The sequence below is a fragment of the Schistocerca americana genome, chromosome 4 (genome assembly GCF_021461395.2).
Source record: "Schistocerca americana isolate TAMUIC-IGC-003095 chromosome 4, iqSchAmer2.1, whole genome shotgun sequence".
NCBI classification, from domain to species: Eukaryota; Metazoa; Arthropoda; class Insecta; order Orthoptera; family Acrididae; genus Schistocerca; species Schistocerca americana.
In genome coordinates, this window is record NC_060122.1 from 469223418 (window position 1) to 469240101 (window position 16684).

At 42.5% G+C, this 16684-nt stretch overlaps 1 protein-coding gene and 1 pseudogene across 1 annotated transcript in view; both read left to right on the forward strand.

The window, feature by feature from the left end:
* The window catches only part of LOC124613548 (E3 ubiquitin-protein ligase MYCBP2-like), a 798425-nt gene that overhangs the window by 759624 nt on the left and 22117 nt on the right, over positions 1-16684 (forward strand). The window lies entirely within an intron of this gene.
* Positions 14523-14640, forward strand: LOC124614400 (annotated as a pseudogene).

A 16684-nucleotide genomic window follows, 5' to 3' on the forward strand; every position in this document is an offset into this window, starting at 1 on the left:
CCAGGCAAAGTGGACCTATAATTTAACGTAGAATCCAAACCACATGTCGTTTCTGACAGTTACCATATCATTGGCAGGTACATGCTAGGTTGATAAGCAGAATGAAAAATCCGTGGTTCGACCGGTATTCGATCCCGCCACCTTCCGGTTCCTAGGCACGTGCTAATCACTAGATCAGTAACTGTTACGACGTTGTTGACCTTAAAATGTAGAAGGAGAATTACCGCATGATACTTGCCTTTATTGATGAGCTCCGCAGTTTTATTGTGGTGTCTTCAGTGGTAATTTACGGTATTGTGGCGTGGGGATTTCGATGTATACCAAGCCTGCAGACAAATAAAAGAGAAAAAGAAACAAAAGGCGAAACACGGATAAGTGTGAGTAGGACTTGCGCACCGAGGGTTCAATACAAACTTAATTGTGTATATAGATGGTTCAGCTGTCCCATGAATCGACAGTTTCGACGACTTTTGCCTGTTATTGATATCGGTGCTGGCAAGATATGAAAATATGTGACATAAATAGCCGTGTGTTTTGACTGCGTTGCTGTAGAGGCTTAAATGTTTTGCACTCCAAAGGGACCACAGATCTTAGTATGAGACAAATTTCAACTCGATACATCTACTCGGCCTGAGAAAAAGGGGTAATAATATACGGACAGACAGTCACGTGACAAAATGACAAAAAATGTTTTTCTTCGTGTGACATAATTAAAAATTTTTGGTTGTTTTCCCCATACTTGTACTAAACCTTGCTTCCTGCCAAATTTCGTGATTCTGGGTCAACGGGAAGTATCCTATAGTTTTTGACGAGCGAGTTAGTGATATAAATGGCCGTATCTTTAGACTGCAGTGACTTATAAGCTTAAATGGTTTACACCGCAAAGGGCCGTAGACCTTAGTATGTGACATAAGTTTGAACTTGATAGTCCACCACTTCCAGAGAAGAAGGGTTCTTAACAGTCTAACAGACAGACAGACAACAAAGTGATCCTATAAAGGTCCCATTTTTACCAATTCTGGTACGGAACCATATAAATTGATTGCGAGACTTTATTTTTTCGAGGTATGACTTTATGACTAGCTTTCGTCAAACATGGTCGCTGGAGCATTTTATTGACTTACTATTCTCTATTTGCCCGTGCCACACCTACATCTCTAAGTTCGTGTATCTCATATTGTAGACTACTGAATAAACATGAAAGGGTGTAAAAATAGGTAGGCTGTGATACATAGAGAAAAGTGAAAAAAAGAAAAGTTGAGGATGAGGCTGCGAATCTGCGAAGAGGGCTGACATTCAAGCCAAGAGCGGTTAGGGCTGCGAAGCGCTGCTGTTAATCTGAAATGACGCGATGCGACGAGGGCGCGTAGGCGGCCGACATTTAGGGTGGGCGGGGCTGGCGGGTCCGCGCCAGCGCCTCCGAGGTACGCCAGCGGGACTAGCACAGGACTGGCGCCAGGCGCCAGAGGGGCGAAAGCCGCCGGCGCCCCCGCCACCACGCGGTCGTTTACTTTGCTCTCTCCCTCTTCACCGTCGTACGCGCATCAGAGGAGGGGTTCATGGGAGCCACGATATCCCTCCCCCCCCCCCCCTAAAAAAAACATCTTGGCAAAAATTAACATTTTTACGTACACTAATTTTCGAATTGCCCAGCTAGCTTTCAGAGAGTAAAGAAGCACGAAAAGTAATAGTCTCGAAAACGACAAAGAATTTCAGAAGCTAAAAGCTACGTTTAACACAGGTACATACAGTTTCATGGGCTTGGTGTGTCTGCACAAAACATATCAGCCAGGAAACAGCGCACATTCACAGGATGACCGTATCTGCTGCCAACATCAAATCTGACACTATCCGTGAGTCCACTGGTTGTGCTGATGCAGCTCTCCAGGCTACTCTATTCTACACAAGGCTCTTCATCTCCGAATAACTGCTGTAACCTACAGCCATTTCAACCTGCTTTCTGTATTCGTCTTTTGTTCTCCCTGTACAAGTTTTCGCTCCTCCCTCTTTCTTATAATATGTCATTCCTTAATGTCTCAGAATTTGCCCTTTCAACCGATACCTTTATTTACTCAAGTTACACGACAAATTTCTTTTTCCCCAATTCTATCCACTACTTGTTCACTAGTTACTTGATCTACCCATCTAATGTTAAGCATACTTTTATAGCACGTTATTTCAGAACCTGCTATTCTCTTGTATGAACAGCCTTAAGTCCACGTATGACTTCCGTACAAGGCTTTACTCTAGACAAATACCATCAGAAAAAGAGTCCACTGGATAACCGGCAAACCACAGGAAGATGAGTAAAGCAAGACAGAAAAGGAACCCCTCTTCGCTAAGAAGAACGTAGGCAGATCGTTGGCAGAAACGACTGCAGGAAACAACACTCCATTGATCTACACCCTTGCGTAGCCAGTGTCTTCAAAGGTGTCGCCACAACCTTAGCTGTTCAGTGAAAATACTGATAATGCTCAGAGGACATCACAATTTTATATTTTGTAAAATATCGCATTGCCAAAGTGTTGAGATGTCATCTTGGGTATTAAGAAACCGCTTCAGCTGCATTTAGGCCTTTATTATTGGATCACTACCGGTTCCGTGGCACCGAAAGCCACATCTTCAGGTGAACATCCGTAAAGCAATAAATCCAGAAGGAATAACAAACCTAAGATGTACACTGGTATGGTCAATTTTTTTTAAGACTTTAAATTTTTTTGAAGGTATTAAGAACTTTTCCGTGAGAATATCAAAATGTTAGTACTCATAACTGAAACATTAGAGCGGAAAAGCTCGGAACCTTTTTACCCAACATTCGTTGTCCATCAGAACAAAACATCGCTAAAAGGCGGTATGCCATGGAATAAAACAGCCGGATTCCAATGTAGTGGATGGGTGCTAAACAAACCATTGTTTTGTTCAGACGGACGACGAATGTTGGGTAAAAAGGTTTCGAGCTTTTCCGCTCTAGTGTTTCAGTTATGTGAGTACTGACATTCTGATACTCTCATGTAAAAGTTTTTAATATTTTTTAAAAAGTTTGAAAAATTAGAATAATTTACCATACCAGTGTACATCTCAGGTTTGTTATTCCTTCTGGATTTATTTTTGTGCAGATGTTCACTTGAAGATATGGCTTTTAGTGCCACGAAAGAAACTAAATAGAGCTGAAACGGTTTATTACTATCCAAGATGACTACTCATAGCTGTGGTTGTCTTATCTAGAAGGTTGTCTGCAAAGTCATGAGAGTTTGTTACTATTATAGCACTTAAATCAGTCTCGACACATTCAATGCCCTAATTTCAAAATCTTTTCAAATGCTGCATTTGTCTGAATTGCACTTTCTTGGAAATCATGTTAACGCGACGTACTAAGCACAGATGGAAGCAGGCTATTATTATTATTGTATTAAAACATTTTATTATTTCATTTAATTAAACAGTTTATTAGCAGTACTACTATTATTAAAATCATATTCATCTTTGGCAGGTTACTAGTGTGGTGACTGCAGTTTTCATTTCAGAGGAGGAGGCTGTGACAGAATCAGATTAGTGATTAGCTTTACAACTTCCTTGCAAAAATAGTTGGACACGTCGCACTTAACAGAACAAAATTGACGTACGTGCGGGTAATATCAGGGGTACCCTAAGTAAGTGTGATAGGGCTATGATCAGCCATAACATTAAGCTGTTTCACTGAAAACGACGGATTCTCGCCCTCCCATCGGCATGATGCAGAAGGTATCGTGATTTATCAGACAACGCAAAGCTCCGCCGTCACTGCGCCAACGTCCAATGCCGATGATCAAGTGCCCATTTCAGTCTTAGTTGCCGATGTCGTGGTATTAACATTGGCACATGTATGGGTCGTCGGCAGAGGAGGCCCTCGTTAGGAGTGTTCGGTGCACTCTGAGTTCAGAACCACTTGTATTCTGCCCAGCATTAAAGTCCGATTTTGGCTCCGCCACAGTTCGCCGCCTGTCATGCTTTAACGGTCTGCCTAGCTTGCGACGACCACCATTTGTAATTAGGGGTGGCCACCCAATCCGACGACGTCTGGACGTAGTTTCACCTTGGTTTTGCCACATGTTGAAGACGCCACAGCTCTCCTCGAACACCCGACAAGTTGTGCAGTTTCCGAAACGCTCGTGCCGAGCCTCCGGTCCGTCAGAATCTGCAATCGGTCAAGTTCAGATAGATGGCGCGCCTTCCCCCATTTTACACACGGACAGCACGCTTACTGACACTACAGGCACCGTGCGTATGTCTGACTAGCCAGATGACTGTGCTATCTTCTGGACGGGTTTATATCGATCTGCTACGTGTCGATATTGCTACATGTCGATCTTGCCACACGTCACCAGTGACCACCAATATGACATGCACAGCTGTAATATGACACCAGAAAAAAGTAATACTGACGGGGGCTGTGTCAGCAATTTGAGCCAGAGCATACACTGCCGCTCTACTGAAGTTTGTGCGGCAGTCAGAAGGTGCACAGGGCCCATTCAAGAAGATCATAAACGAATACGAAGTCACCCCAAGTCGAGCAGTCTCTGCCCACTCCTTTTCAAAACCACATGCCTAAGGAGTGTGGTTTGGTTGCCCCCTGCAGCTACCTGTATTATCTTGATCTCTAGCCGGAGGAAGGCCAGCATGATCGTGTCTAGTAAAGGATTGTTGTGTTCACGCCCAGCAGTCCTAAGATACAGGACTCCCACGCGAGATTACGTTGGTTGAAATTCCCGTCAAGTCATCCAGATGTAATTTTTGTGGTTTCCCTAAACCACTAAAGGAAAATACCAGGTGGTTCACTGGGAAAGAGTTACATTCCCCATCGTACACCCAGTACGAGCTTGTGCCCAGCCTCTAATGACCACGTCATCGACATCAGATCTTCCTCTCTTTTCCATACCAACTTGGAATGGCTGAAAAGTACGAGACTATCGGCTAGGTTAGCTTCAGGAGAAAGCCATGATCCGTTTGTACGCCCTTGGGAGAAAAAAAGCAAAAAAACAAAAAATTGAATAAAAAGAAAAGATTGATCGGCAGAGATGTTCACGGATAGTCATCTGGAGGAATGATGCACGGAGTAAATGAATATTCGTAGTACATTAAGACATCGTACACTATCATAGCCGACTCAGTGGTTAAGACACAGGCATTAGGAAGGACCTGGACTCAGATCCCCGTTCAGAGATCCTGATTTAGGTTTTCCGTTGTTTTCCTACATCGCTTAAGGCAAATGCTGTAATGATTCATTTGAAAAGAACCCAAACAGTTACGTTCCACATTCTTTTCCAATATGGACGTATGCTCCTTCTCTAACGCTGTATAACGTTCGCTCCTTTTATGGGACTGTAACCTGCTATGCATTACTGTTCCAAGTAAGGGGAAATAAATATTGGACTGTCAGCACCCGCCGTGTCCGTAGTCCCACTCTTCGGAATCTTTAACAAGTACTCCTGTAGTCTCCATCCTTCTTATACTTTTCACTGTAACCAACCACTGACAGCGCAGACCACTCTAGCAATACGACGCAGAGGTCGTTTCTAGACCAGTTCCCTCCAACAGAGTCAGTAAGAGGGACTTAGAACGACGCTTAGCGTGTAGAATAAGATTGGTCTCATTTCGCAGACATTTCACAGGCCCTGTTCGGTGCAATTATGGCAACTGACTTGAATTTTAGTTTTGTGAAATGTTCTATGGCGGACACTTATTCTCCCAGTATTTTCGTGAGTGATAATCTTCAGTCACAAATGTGTGTCCTATATGAGAAAGTAAGAGAAAAATGGTGCAGCGGTTTGGTCTTCTGTCGAGTGAAATACAGCAAAATTTCAAAAATTAACCGATTATTGTAGTGATAACTGTATGGAACAAAATAAGGATTACATGAATGAACGTCGTCATCCTTTCTTGTTGGCAACTTATCTAGGAGATCAGGCCAGAGGTTATTTTTTTCTGTTGACGCAATTTTTTTACTTGAGGAAAGAAAACAAGGCCTTAAATCATTCATATCATGTGAGCCGCATAAATTGATGCACGGTTCCAGAATGTGCAAACTCTTCACTTATTCCTGTGGAGAATATAGGTATCCTTAACGTGAAAAAAAAGGTCAGTCATGTATTCTGCACAAATATTGACATCCCCAAATAGCTGGCGTGAAGACGGAAGTGTAAACCACGATACTACGGTAGTACAAAAGGCTTTGTGGTTTTGATACAAAAATTACACCTGAGTGCCATCATTCTACCTAAGTATCGAAGAACATATGCCGAAAAACCCAATGTGTCTTTGTTACATGAAAATCTTATTCTGAGGAAAGGAGAAACACTGCACATAAATTAGCTTCAAAAGTCGACCCAGGCATCCCTTTAAGGAAATCTATGCCGGAGCAAGAATTCGTTAGATTCTTAGTTATCCATTTATTTTTGATGTCTTGAGGCACCAATATTGATTGGTGCTGTCGTGTTTCTTTGTTATCCGCGTTTCATGTGTACTTATGCAAACCGTAACTTGGCACCATCAAGGCACTCGGCACCTTAATGTTACGCTTTCTTTCCTTGTTTTTCTAAAATTCTTGACGTATACAGAACTATACTTTACATTCCTGTTTACGAATTAGCCGGCCGCCGTGACCGAGCGGTTCTAGGCGCTTCAATCCGGAACCGCGCTGCTGCTACAGTCTCAGGTTCGAATCCTGCCTCAGGCATGGCTGTGTGTGATGTCCTTAGGTTAATTAGGTTTAAGTAGTTCTAAGTCTAGGGACTGATGACTCATGTTAAGTCCCATAGTGCTTTGAGCCATTTGAACCATATGATTTTGTTTACGAGTTACTTACGCTTTGAGTTCGTAGAGTGCAAAATATTTACTGTATATACCTTTCTCGTTATGTTTAATTTGTAGTTTTTATGCTTTGGCCTGTTCTAATTTAAAGCTTCCAAATGTGTTTCCAAAATTGCGTAAATCGAAGTTGCAAGAGCATTTGAGTTGGAGGAACAGACTTTCTATTACGAACTTACTGTTAATTTTTGTTTCTTATGATTTCACGTAGGCGGCAGTGCAGTCTGGCACCATAATAAAATGCACTGAAATATTTCTACTTGAAGACATTCATCACACAACTGCCGACATTATGTCAAACGACTATAAATTTTGGCTGTTACAAATTATTAAAGACGTCTATTGTTTCTGTTGCAGGTAAGCGACACTGAGTACTGTTCGGAGAATAGGTAAGTCTCTTCTTAAATACGATTATGTTCCGTATCTACTTACTGGTATTCATTGAAAGAGTGGTCTTCCAAGAGAAGAACTTTTGCCTGCATCACCAATGAGGCGAACTAACGTGTTACCCATAATTGCGTCCGTTCTCAGGCTCTGAATCCATGAGCAATGATTATAGAGCTTGTTTAACACGTGTGTGTGAAAATTGAAGTTCACATACTACCCTGATAGTCGGGCTGAGGCAGCTAGGATTTAGATAAGCTAAGTTAGTAGACAATTACACCAACAGCATTATTGTTGGAGAGTGAAGCAGGACAGCAAGGTTTCACATGTTAACGACCGTAGTACCACAACGGAAAATTGCTTTAAGCAAGCGTGTAGCATTAATTTGATTCTTCGACACTGTGTGAGTTTTTCTTTGTCACCATGTAATGAGTACCCTTTCTTTTTCAAATGCTGTCGCTTGTTCTACTAGCAACTGAACAACGACTATACTTTTATTGTTTATAAACTCAGTTGACAGCAGAAGAGTTACGAAAAATTTGATGTTCGTTCGAGTTCTGCTGATGGAAGGCAAACTCATTGTGTATATCACGCACTTTGGAAAGTACGCGAATAGTAAGAAACTAATAGATGGTTAATTTCATCGCGAAATTCTGTTTGCCATTCAATTAACATGAGTCGCTGCTAAGTTTTCATGAGGAAAAGCGCCGTGAATATGAACATAACATATACGCATTTGTTCCTTGACGCATTAATATTGAGCGTATTCGTTGTATGGCCTCGGAGTTTTCCGCAGTGGCTTCTACATCTAACATTTTCCTATGTGCAAGCCACGTCGTGTTCCAATTAAAAGTCGAGCTTTCGAAGATATTCACTATCTTTTTCGTCACGTGCAAAACCTCGGAAAGATATAGGTCAACACTTATTTACATTTTAGGTTTTTGTCTCCCTAAATCTTTAGATTCCATTACAAATTTCGGGTGAGTTCTGGTGCCTTTTTCATTCTTCGTGTCTTCGCTTATTCGTGGTAAATTATTGAAATTACAAGTGTATCGAACATTGAGATATTCTTCGGTGGTGACTGGATCACCAGTCCCAACGGTATTCAATGAGAAGTATTTCAAGCGGTACAACCTCAGCGCAACTAACATGCGTAAAATGTTACGCCATTGGAGCCTGTAGTCTTCATATACTAAGATTACATTGTATAGGGTAACCCCATCGTATTTTTATGCTTCACAATTTAGTGCCTTTCATCTGTTCATTGTGTATCAGCGTATAGGACCATAACGTGCAACAATATGATCTCACATAGTCCCATATCTTACCCCTCATATTAGAATGAAGACCGTTAGCCTAGTAACTGACCGGCGGGCCTTTGGCTCTTAAACGTTTACCTCTGCTGTTGAATCGATCGTACCTATCAAGCAAATAATATGTTCCACGATGCAAGCTATAAAATGTTTCATAGGATAATATTCAGCAACAGGTAGCGAGTTTCCGTGACTCACACCCTTTTTGCATAGCAATGGGAAAACTGTTGAATTTTCATTACAGTTCTTTTCTTTTTACTGTTAAAATTTCAGTAATTTTAAACAAGTCGGTATCGTTTCTGCCTTGTCGCTGTAATAGCTTCAGAGTTCCGATGCAACATGTTTGACTGCATGTCACACAGTTTTCCGTTTCATCCCGTATGAATTGCTTTGTTTGAAAGTATAACTCAAAGCGACCTAATGGTTGAAACTGACCATACTAACAGCACGAATAAAATAACTATCCTGAAGCTGAAAATGATTTAATTCAGTTAATATTCGTGGCTTTGGTAACTAGTATGAAATGAATAAAATAATTAAATGATCAGCTGATTTTAAAAGTCTTCGCCTCTTGTATACGACATGATAACATTACTGTTGGTGCTTTTGTCGGCGAGTATGATTCAGCTGTACACTTCTAATTATTTCACTCTATAGCGGATTATATTTTGCGAATGGATTGTCCTGTGTTTGTACCAGTTTTTAAAAAGACTTTCTTACTAAATGAATCCACATCTACGAGGGTTGGAACTTTAATAGTGGTAACTATTTATCTACAGCTCCTGCAAAATAGATACGTGTTTCAAAGTATTACTGGCCTTCAAAGCAGTCACCAGCATTGTTTATAACCCGTTGTCAGCGATGTGGAAGTCGTAGGATACTCTAGCGGCGCAGTCTGTTACCCGACGAATTTGTAGCAGCTCTGAAGCGAATACCGTGAAGTGTTTCCTTCAGTTTAGAAATAGAGTTGAACTCACGAGAGCTTAAGTCAGGGAAATGCAGTAGGTGGTATAGCACTTAGCAGCCCCATCAGTCAAACAAATCAGTGACAGCTTGCACTGTACGTGCTTGAGCATTGTCCTGCAAAATGATGGTCAGGTCCTGTAGAAAGTATCATCACTTCTGTCTCTAAACTGGTCGTAGGATGTTCCAAAAATGAACAGCATAATGGATTAACTGCGCATTGATGGAAACGTCAGGGCACAGCGCCCTGTCACATAAAAGCTGTCTAAATACTCCCGCAGAAGTAAGATAGAAAATCATCGCCCGACGGTTAAAAATGACACGTACTACTTAGAAGAACAAAATAGAAGCCGACAACACCTGCGTCGAAAAACACTTAGTACAACTCCAAATGTGGAAACTGTGATAAAAAACGAGAAATACACTAAAAATAATAGGTTTGTAGTGCAGCACTAGCTAGAAAGCTAACGAATAAATATTCTTTGCGCCGCAATTCGAATGTGAAACAAATTAACAGATGTCAGCCATAACTGTTGAACGTGGAAACTGGTTGCCGCAAACCATGTTCGCTGTTCACAGCGTGCGAAGATTCTACCGACACGTAGACAGTAGTATACAGTGTAATCTGTGAGCGTCCCTGAGAACCTATCCTACGTGGAGCCTGCGAGTAAGCCGTGAATCAGGGCGGCACGCGAGACGCGGGGGCTGCCGGTGCGGTAGTAAGCCTTGGAGTGGCCTCTATCACCAAGTTATAATAGCTTTCAATGCAAGCCGCCACTTGACCCGAGCACCGACCTTCGCCCAAGTGGCTGCGCGCCCACTGCTGGCTCCCATGGTGCCGTCCCTGTGGCTAAACGGAAACCGCGCACTCGTCGCGTTTCTCAGCCACGTCTCACTTATTGCGGCTCAACACCTGCTGTACCGTTCGGCGTCCAAATGAATTCAATTTTCTAACATATCCTTAAGTCATACTCTTTTGGTGGACTAGGCTTTCATTAGCTGGAAGCTATTCGTATTCCCACGTCACCATAACTTAAACCTGAAAGGGATGTCCCGTGAGGCAATTCCCCATAGTTCACAAGAACTGTTTTGTGTATATTTGTTTTTCTCTTTTATATCCTTGTTTATGTATATGGCACGAAAGCTGAGTGGCGTGCTGTCAAATGGCTGGGGATGGGCAAAACTAAAGAAAAGGAAAAAGAAAAAAAGCACCACGAAAGAATTATCCGAATGGGACGGAAATCGGTGGATGTGATGTGCATGTGCAGACAAACAAATGATGACAATTTCAGAAAAAACGATGATTTATTCAAGAGAGAGAGCGTCACAAATTTAGCAAGTCGGTAAAGTGTTGGTCCACCTCTGCTTCTTACACAAGCAGTTATTCGGCTTAGCAATCATTGATAGAGTTGTTGGATGACTTTGAGGGATATCGTTCCAAATTATGTCCAACTGGAGTGTTAGATCGTCAAAACCCCGAGATAATTTGAGGGCTTGCCCATAATGCTCCAAAGTTCTAAGTTGGGGAGAGATCCGGGCAACAGCCAGTTTGCTATCCCACAGCTGTCCAGGTCTCTCCAGACAAGTCTTCGGCCTGGAGTCTCGTTGACTGCAGTAGAATCGTCTTCAGTGACGAATCTCGTTTCGAACTGAGCCCCCGACGACCAGCGAAGACGTGTCTGGATACGTCCCGGGCAGCTGTGGGATACCAACGTCACTGCCGCCCACCATACAGACCGACAGCCGAGAGTGATGGTCGGGGTGCCATTTCTTTTCATAGCAAGACCTCTTTTGTTGTCATCCGCGGTACCCTTGCAGCACAGAGGTATGTCGACGATGTTCTATGCCTCGTTTTGTTGATCTTCATGGCGACCTATCCTGAGCTTACATTTCAGGAAGATAATGCCCGCCCGCACATGGCGAGAGTTCTACTGCTTGTCTTCGTGCTTACCAGACCATACCTAGGCCAGCAAGGTCGCTGAATCGGTCCCCAATTGAGAAAGTTTGGAGCATTATGGGAAAGGTCTTCCAATTATCTCGGAATTTTGACGATCTGACGCGCCATTTGGACAGAATTTGGTACGATGTCCCTCAGGAGGCCATTGAACAACTCTGTCGATCAATATCAAGCCGAATAATTGGTTGCATAAGAACCAGAGGTGGACCAACGCGTTATTGACTTGCTCAATTTGTGAAGCTCTTTCTCTTGAATAAATTACCCAATTTATCTGAAAATGAGATCGTTTGTTTGTCTGTACATGTATGTCCTTTCGATTTCTGTGCCATTCGGATAATTCCTTTGTGGTACGTCCATTTTTCTTTTCTTAGAGAGTATTAATTACAAGTAATAGATTACAACATTCTAGTTCCAGTCAGGTAATAGGTTCCAAAAAGCTATTAATTAATAGGTTCTACGTAGGGCGTGGGGTAGACTGAAACTAGCGAAATACGTGGTTCGTTTCACGCTGCAAAGGTACTAATGCTTGCGCAATGGAATGACTCTGCACGCTGCAGTCTGCTCCTGTTAACCGGTGCGGAAGAAACGAATTCGTTCCAGTCCACGAGTTGCAACCTGCACGAGCAGAGCTGTTAATCATTTGTGCCCCAGGGGTTTCTCCCACAACCCACAGTTTTATTCATTTTGTTTTGAAGTACCAGTGACTTTAGTATGTGACCAAAGATGTTTCAAGCCCTAAATCAGCTAAAGGCACTGATACTTCAAAATAAAATGAATAAAACGGTGGGTTGTGGGAGAAGCCACTGGAGCTCAAAGGATTCATGAGTCAGCCGCATAGAACGACTGCGATGAACGTTCTGGAATAACGAAAATGTTGCATGCGCGGGCGTGATACCCTGACATAAATGCTATCCACATTAGAGTTAGGCATTTATTCGATAAGACAAAAAATTGATGAGTACCAGAAAGGATGGGGTAATATGTATCAAAAATAGGTACAATCGACTATCAAAATTAGCTATTCGTTATGCAACCTGTGAAAGACGTGCTAGACTTTTGTAGATAGAGTTGGAGTGATTAATCGGGACAGTCAAGAGGTTCTACTCCATGAAACAGACCATGGTGATAAACATTGCCGTCAATTGTGAAATAGTTATAAAAGGAGTATACGAATATCGGGAAACGATCTCAAAGTTTCATACTGGCGTTAGTTTTGATACTAATGTATAATTCTTCAAACCGAATGCTTGTATCTTCTAATATCCACCAGAGTAGCTAGTCCGTAACAACAGCGAAAGAAACGTTTCGAGTGCTCTTCCAAGAACCATTTCCGGTTTTACAATAGTCCATTACATTTAAAACATCATATTTCTTACAAATAAGACACTGTAATAGAGTGCTACTGTGTGGCAGAATCGTCGCTAGAAATCTAAGCAATTCTTGAAATTCGGAACAACGTAATAAATGAAGAAACTGTGGTTCTCATCTGCTTCGACCCATCACAATTTGGTTCTCTTACAGAAAGAGTCTAATCAATACTTACGTACCCAGGACGTAATGAATGGGTAGTAGACCACCTAGTTAAGAAGACAGTAATGTTTCCTTCTCTTATCGCCGCTAAACGCTACGTATTTGACAATGTCCCCCAAGCGATAACGTACTAAAATGTGGCTGCTCAATGTGCAGAGGACACTATATGTTATCTTCAAATACTGCATTAGTGTATTACATTATTGTATAGCATTATTTCAATGCACTCGTGTAAATAAGGGTCGCCATTCTTCATATTAGTTATTTGCACTCTCTGTGGACATTATTTTCAAACTGTTTTCATTGCCTGCCTTCAGCTTTAATGCACCATGGAAAGTTTTTTTTTAAGTAATCTACTCTCGATACACGTGTACAACACATACAGTATAGGGGTAGTCAACCTTTTTCACTTACCACCTATTTTTGTATCTCTGTTACTAGCAAAATTTTCTAACCACTCACCAGTCTCAAAGTTATGGTGACTCAGAGTAAGAAAGTAACTTCGTGTTATAAAATTTATAAAGCAGAGATGCGGCAAATTTAAGCATATAATAATAATCGTTTACCAAATACTTTGTCAAAGTTTTATGAAAACCTAATGAAAATATCTTTAACCGCATACCGCTCACCATGATAGCTGGAACGCTCACTAGAGCGAGGTAGACTCAGATTGACTACTGCTGGTGCAGAATCTACGTCCCTCTGCCCCTTTTAAACCACTATTGCAGTACTCTGCCTTTTATTTTTAAGTAATGGAATCTTACGCGAAAAGGTTAAAAACTACGGCTAATTTTAATTTTAAGAAGGCATGTAAAACGTATGTCAGTGCACGATGACCTGGCTGTATGTCCTAAGAAGACATAGCTGTAAGGGAAATAGCCACATTATTTTATTTTCATTGTTCTTGATTATGTTTCATACTCGTCTGTTTTAGAAGTACTTGTACAGCAGTTCTGATGATGAAAGCTTCACCTTCGTAACTCGTAAATTTAGTGATTTTTTTACAGTGTCTGGGTCGACATATTAACACTGTTACAGCCACCACCTCATATCCGTTATGGGTCACATCAAAGTTGTTTTCAGTTTCTATGTTTCTTATGTTAGGTTAGGTAGATACGGAAGAAGCTGAAGATTACATAGATAGGTTGGATAACTGATGAAGTATTGAATGGAACTGAAGAAAAAAGAATTGTAGCGCATAACTTGACAAAAGAACGGATCAATTGGCTGGGCACATCCTGAGGCATCAGGGAATAGCCAGTTTGGTAATGGAGGAACGTATTGAGGATAGAAATTGTAGAAGGAGACCAAAACTTGACTACAGTAAGTCGGTTCAGATGCTTACATGCTGCAGTAGTTAAGCGGAGATTGGGAGACTTGCACGGGATAGAGTAGATGGCTGCATCAAACCAATCTTCGGACTGAAGAAAACAAAACAATATACCTGCAGCTAGTGTCTCTTTCGTTCAAGGATATTTTCTAATAGGATACAAGTGTGCAAAAGAAATTACAAGAATCTATACATCGTAAAAGCCAACGGCCTTGCCGCGGTAGTAACACCGGTTCCCGTCAGATCACCGAAGTTAAGCGCGGTCGGGCTGGGCTAGCACTAGGATGGGTGACCATCCGGTCTGCCGAGCGCTGTTTGCAAGAGCGGTGCACTCAGCCCTCGTGAGGCAAACTGAGGAGCTACTTGATTGAGAAGTAGCGGCTCCGGTCTCGTAAACAGACATACGGCCGGGAGAGCGGTGTGCTGACCTCATGCCCATTCATATCTGTATCCAGTGCCGCCAATGAGAGGATGACACGGCGGCCGGTCGGTACCAATGGTCCTTCTTGGCCTGTTCGGGAGGAGTTTAGTTTTATACGTCCTTAAAAATGTTATTATCTGAAGGGCACTCCAGTATATTCAGTTAAATTCACAACCATATTATACAGGGTGTTTCTAAATGAACTTACGGTCTTTAAGGCTTTATAGCATTTATTACATTTAACTTTTAATTATAAATAATACACCAAATAAAAGAGCAACAAAAACAGTTTTTCTTATAACTGTTCAATGTGAGCACCATTCGTCACATATGGAATCAATAGACGAGTTCTTCCCAAACCTTAATCAGCATGTCTATTGTAATTTAAGTGTATTGGTGGTTGCACGTAGCGCAATTCCTTTTCCAGACCGTTTCAAATCTTCGGATAAATCGTCAATGTCGTACGCCCCAGGCTCTATTTCCACAATTTCTTTTTCACCACTAATATCCAGATTCAGTTTGTCGTTAGCCACTGCGATATTCGGAATGCTGTTGTACGTTTCAAGTCCAATCAGCGCAATACTTTATTTCCAATTGGTTAAATCAATCGGTGGGAAGTAATTCGCACGTAATACTGACGATCGTTCTTTTAATGTCAGAATATACGAATTGCATCTGAACCTCTACTGACGGATGGACGCGTAATGTATCTCCTTATGTACACACACCAAAAAAACGTTTTGCATCACTACGGTTCCCAGAACTCCTGAAGATAGACGTTGACTGGGATATTATATCTCAGACTGTTCACAGATGTCACTAAACCCGTCCAAAGATGTAAACAACCATGCTCGAGCAGTGCCTATTAGACGGAGGGGGTCCGACAGCTGATCAGTTTCAGTCATTCCACCAGGAAGGAGGTACACGGCTCGTGTTGTCTGTAGTTCGACCATGCCTAGATGGTCAATACCGCGGTTCGATCTCGTCCGCATTGTTACTTTGTGCCAGGAAGGGCTCTCAACAAGGGAAGTGTCCAGGCGTCTCGAAGTGAACCAAAGCGATGTAGTTCGGACATGGAGGAGATACAGAGAGACAGGAACTGTCGATGACATTCCTCGCTCAGGCCGCCCAAGGGCTACTACTGCAATGGATGAGCGCTACCTACGAATTATGGATCGAAGGAACCCTGACAGCAACGCCACCATGTTGAATAATGCTTTTCGTGCAGTCCCAGGACGTCGTGTTACGACTCAAACTGTGCGCAACAGGCTGCATGATGCGCAACTTCACTCCCGACGTCCATGGCGAGGTCCATTTTTGCAACCACGACACCATACAGCGCGGTACAGATGGACCCAACAACATGCCGAATGGACCGCTGAGGATTGGCATCACGTTCTCTTCACCGATGAGTGTCGCACATGCCTTCAACCAGACAATCGTCGGAGACGCGTTTGGAGACAACCTGGTCAGGCTGAACGCCTTAGACACACTGTCCAGCGAGTGCAGCAAAGTGGAGGTTCCCTGATGTTTTGGGATGGCGTTATGTGGCGCCGACGTACGCAGCTGGTGGTCATGGAAGGCGCCGTAATAGCTGTACGATACGTGAATGCCATTCTCCGACCGATATTGCAACCTTATCGGCAGCGTATTGGCGAGGCATTCGTCTTCATGGACGACAATTCGCGCCCCCATCGTGCATATCTTGTGAATGACTTCCTTCAGGATAACGACATCGCTCGACTAGAATGGCCAGCATGTTCTCCAGACATGAACCCTATCGAACATGCCTGAGATAGACTGAAAAATGTTGTTTAAAGATGTTGTGACCCACCAATCACTGTGAGCGATCAACGCCGATTTGCCGTTAGGAGTGGGACAATTTCGACCAACAGTGTCTTAACGAACTTGTGGATAGTATGCCACGACGAATACGGGCATAC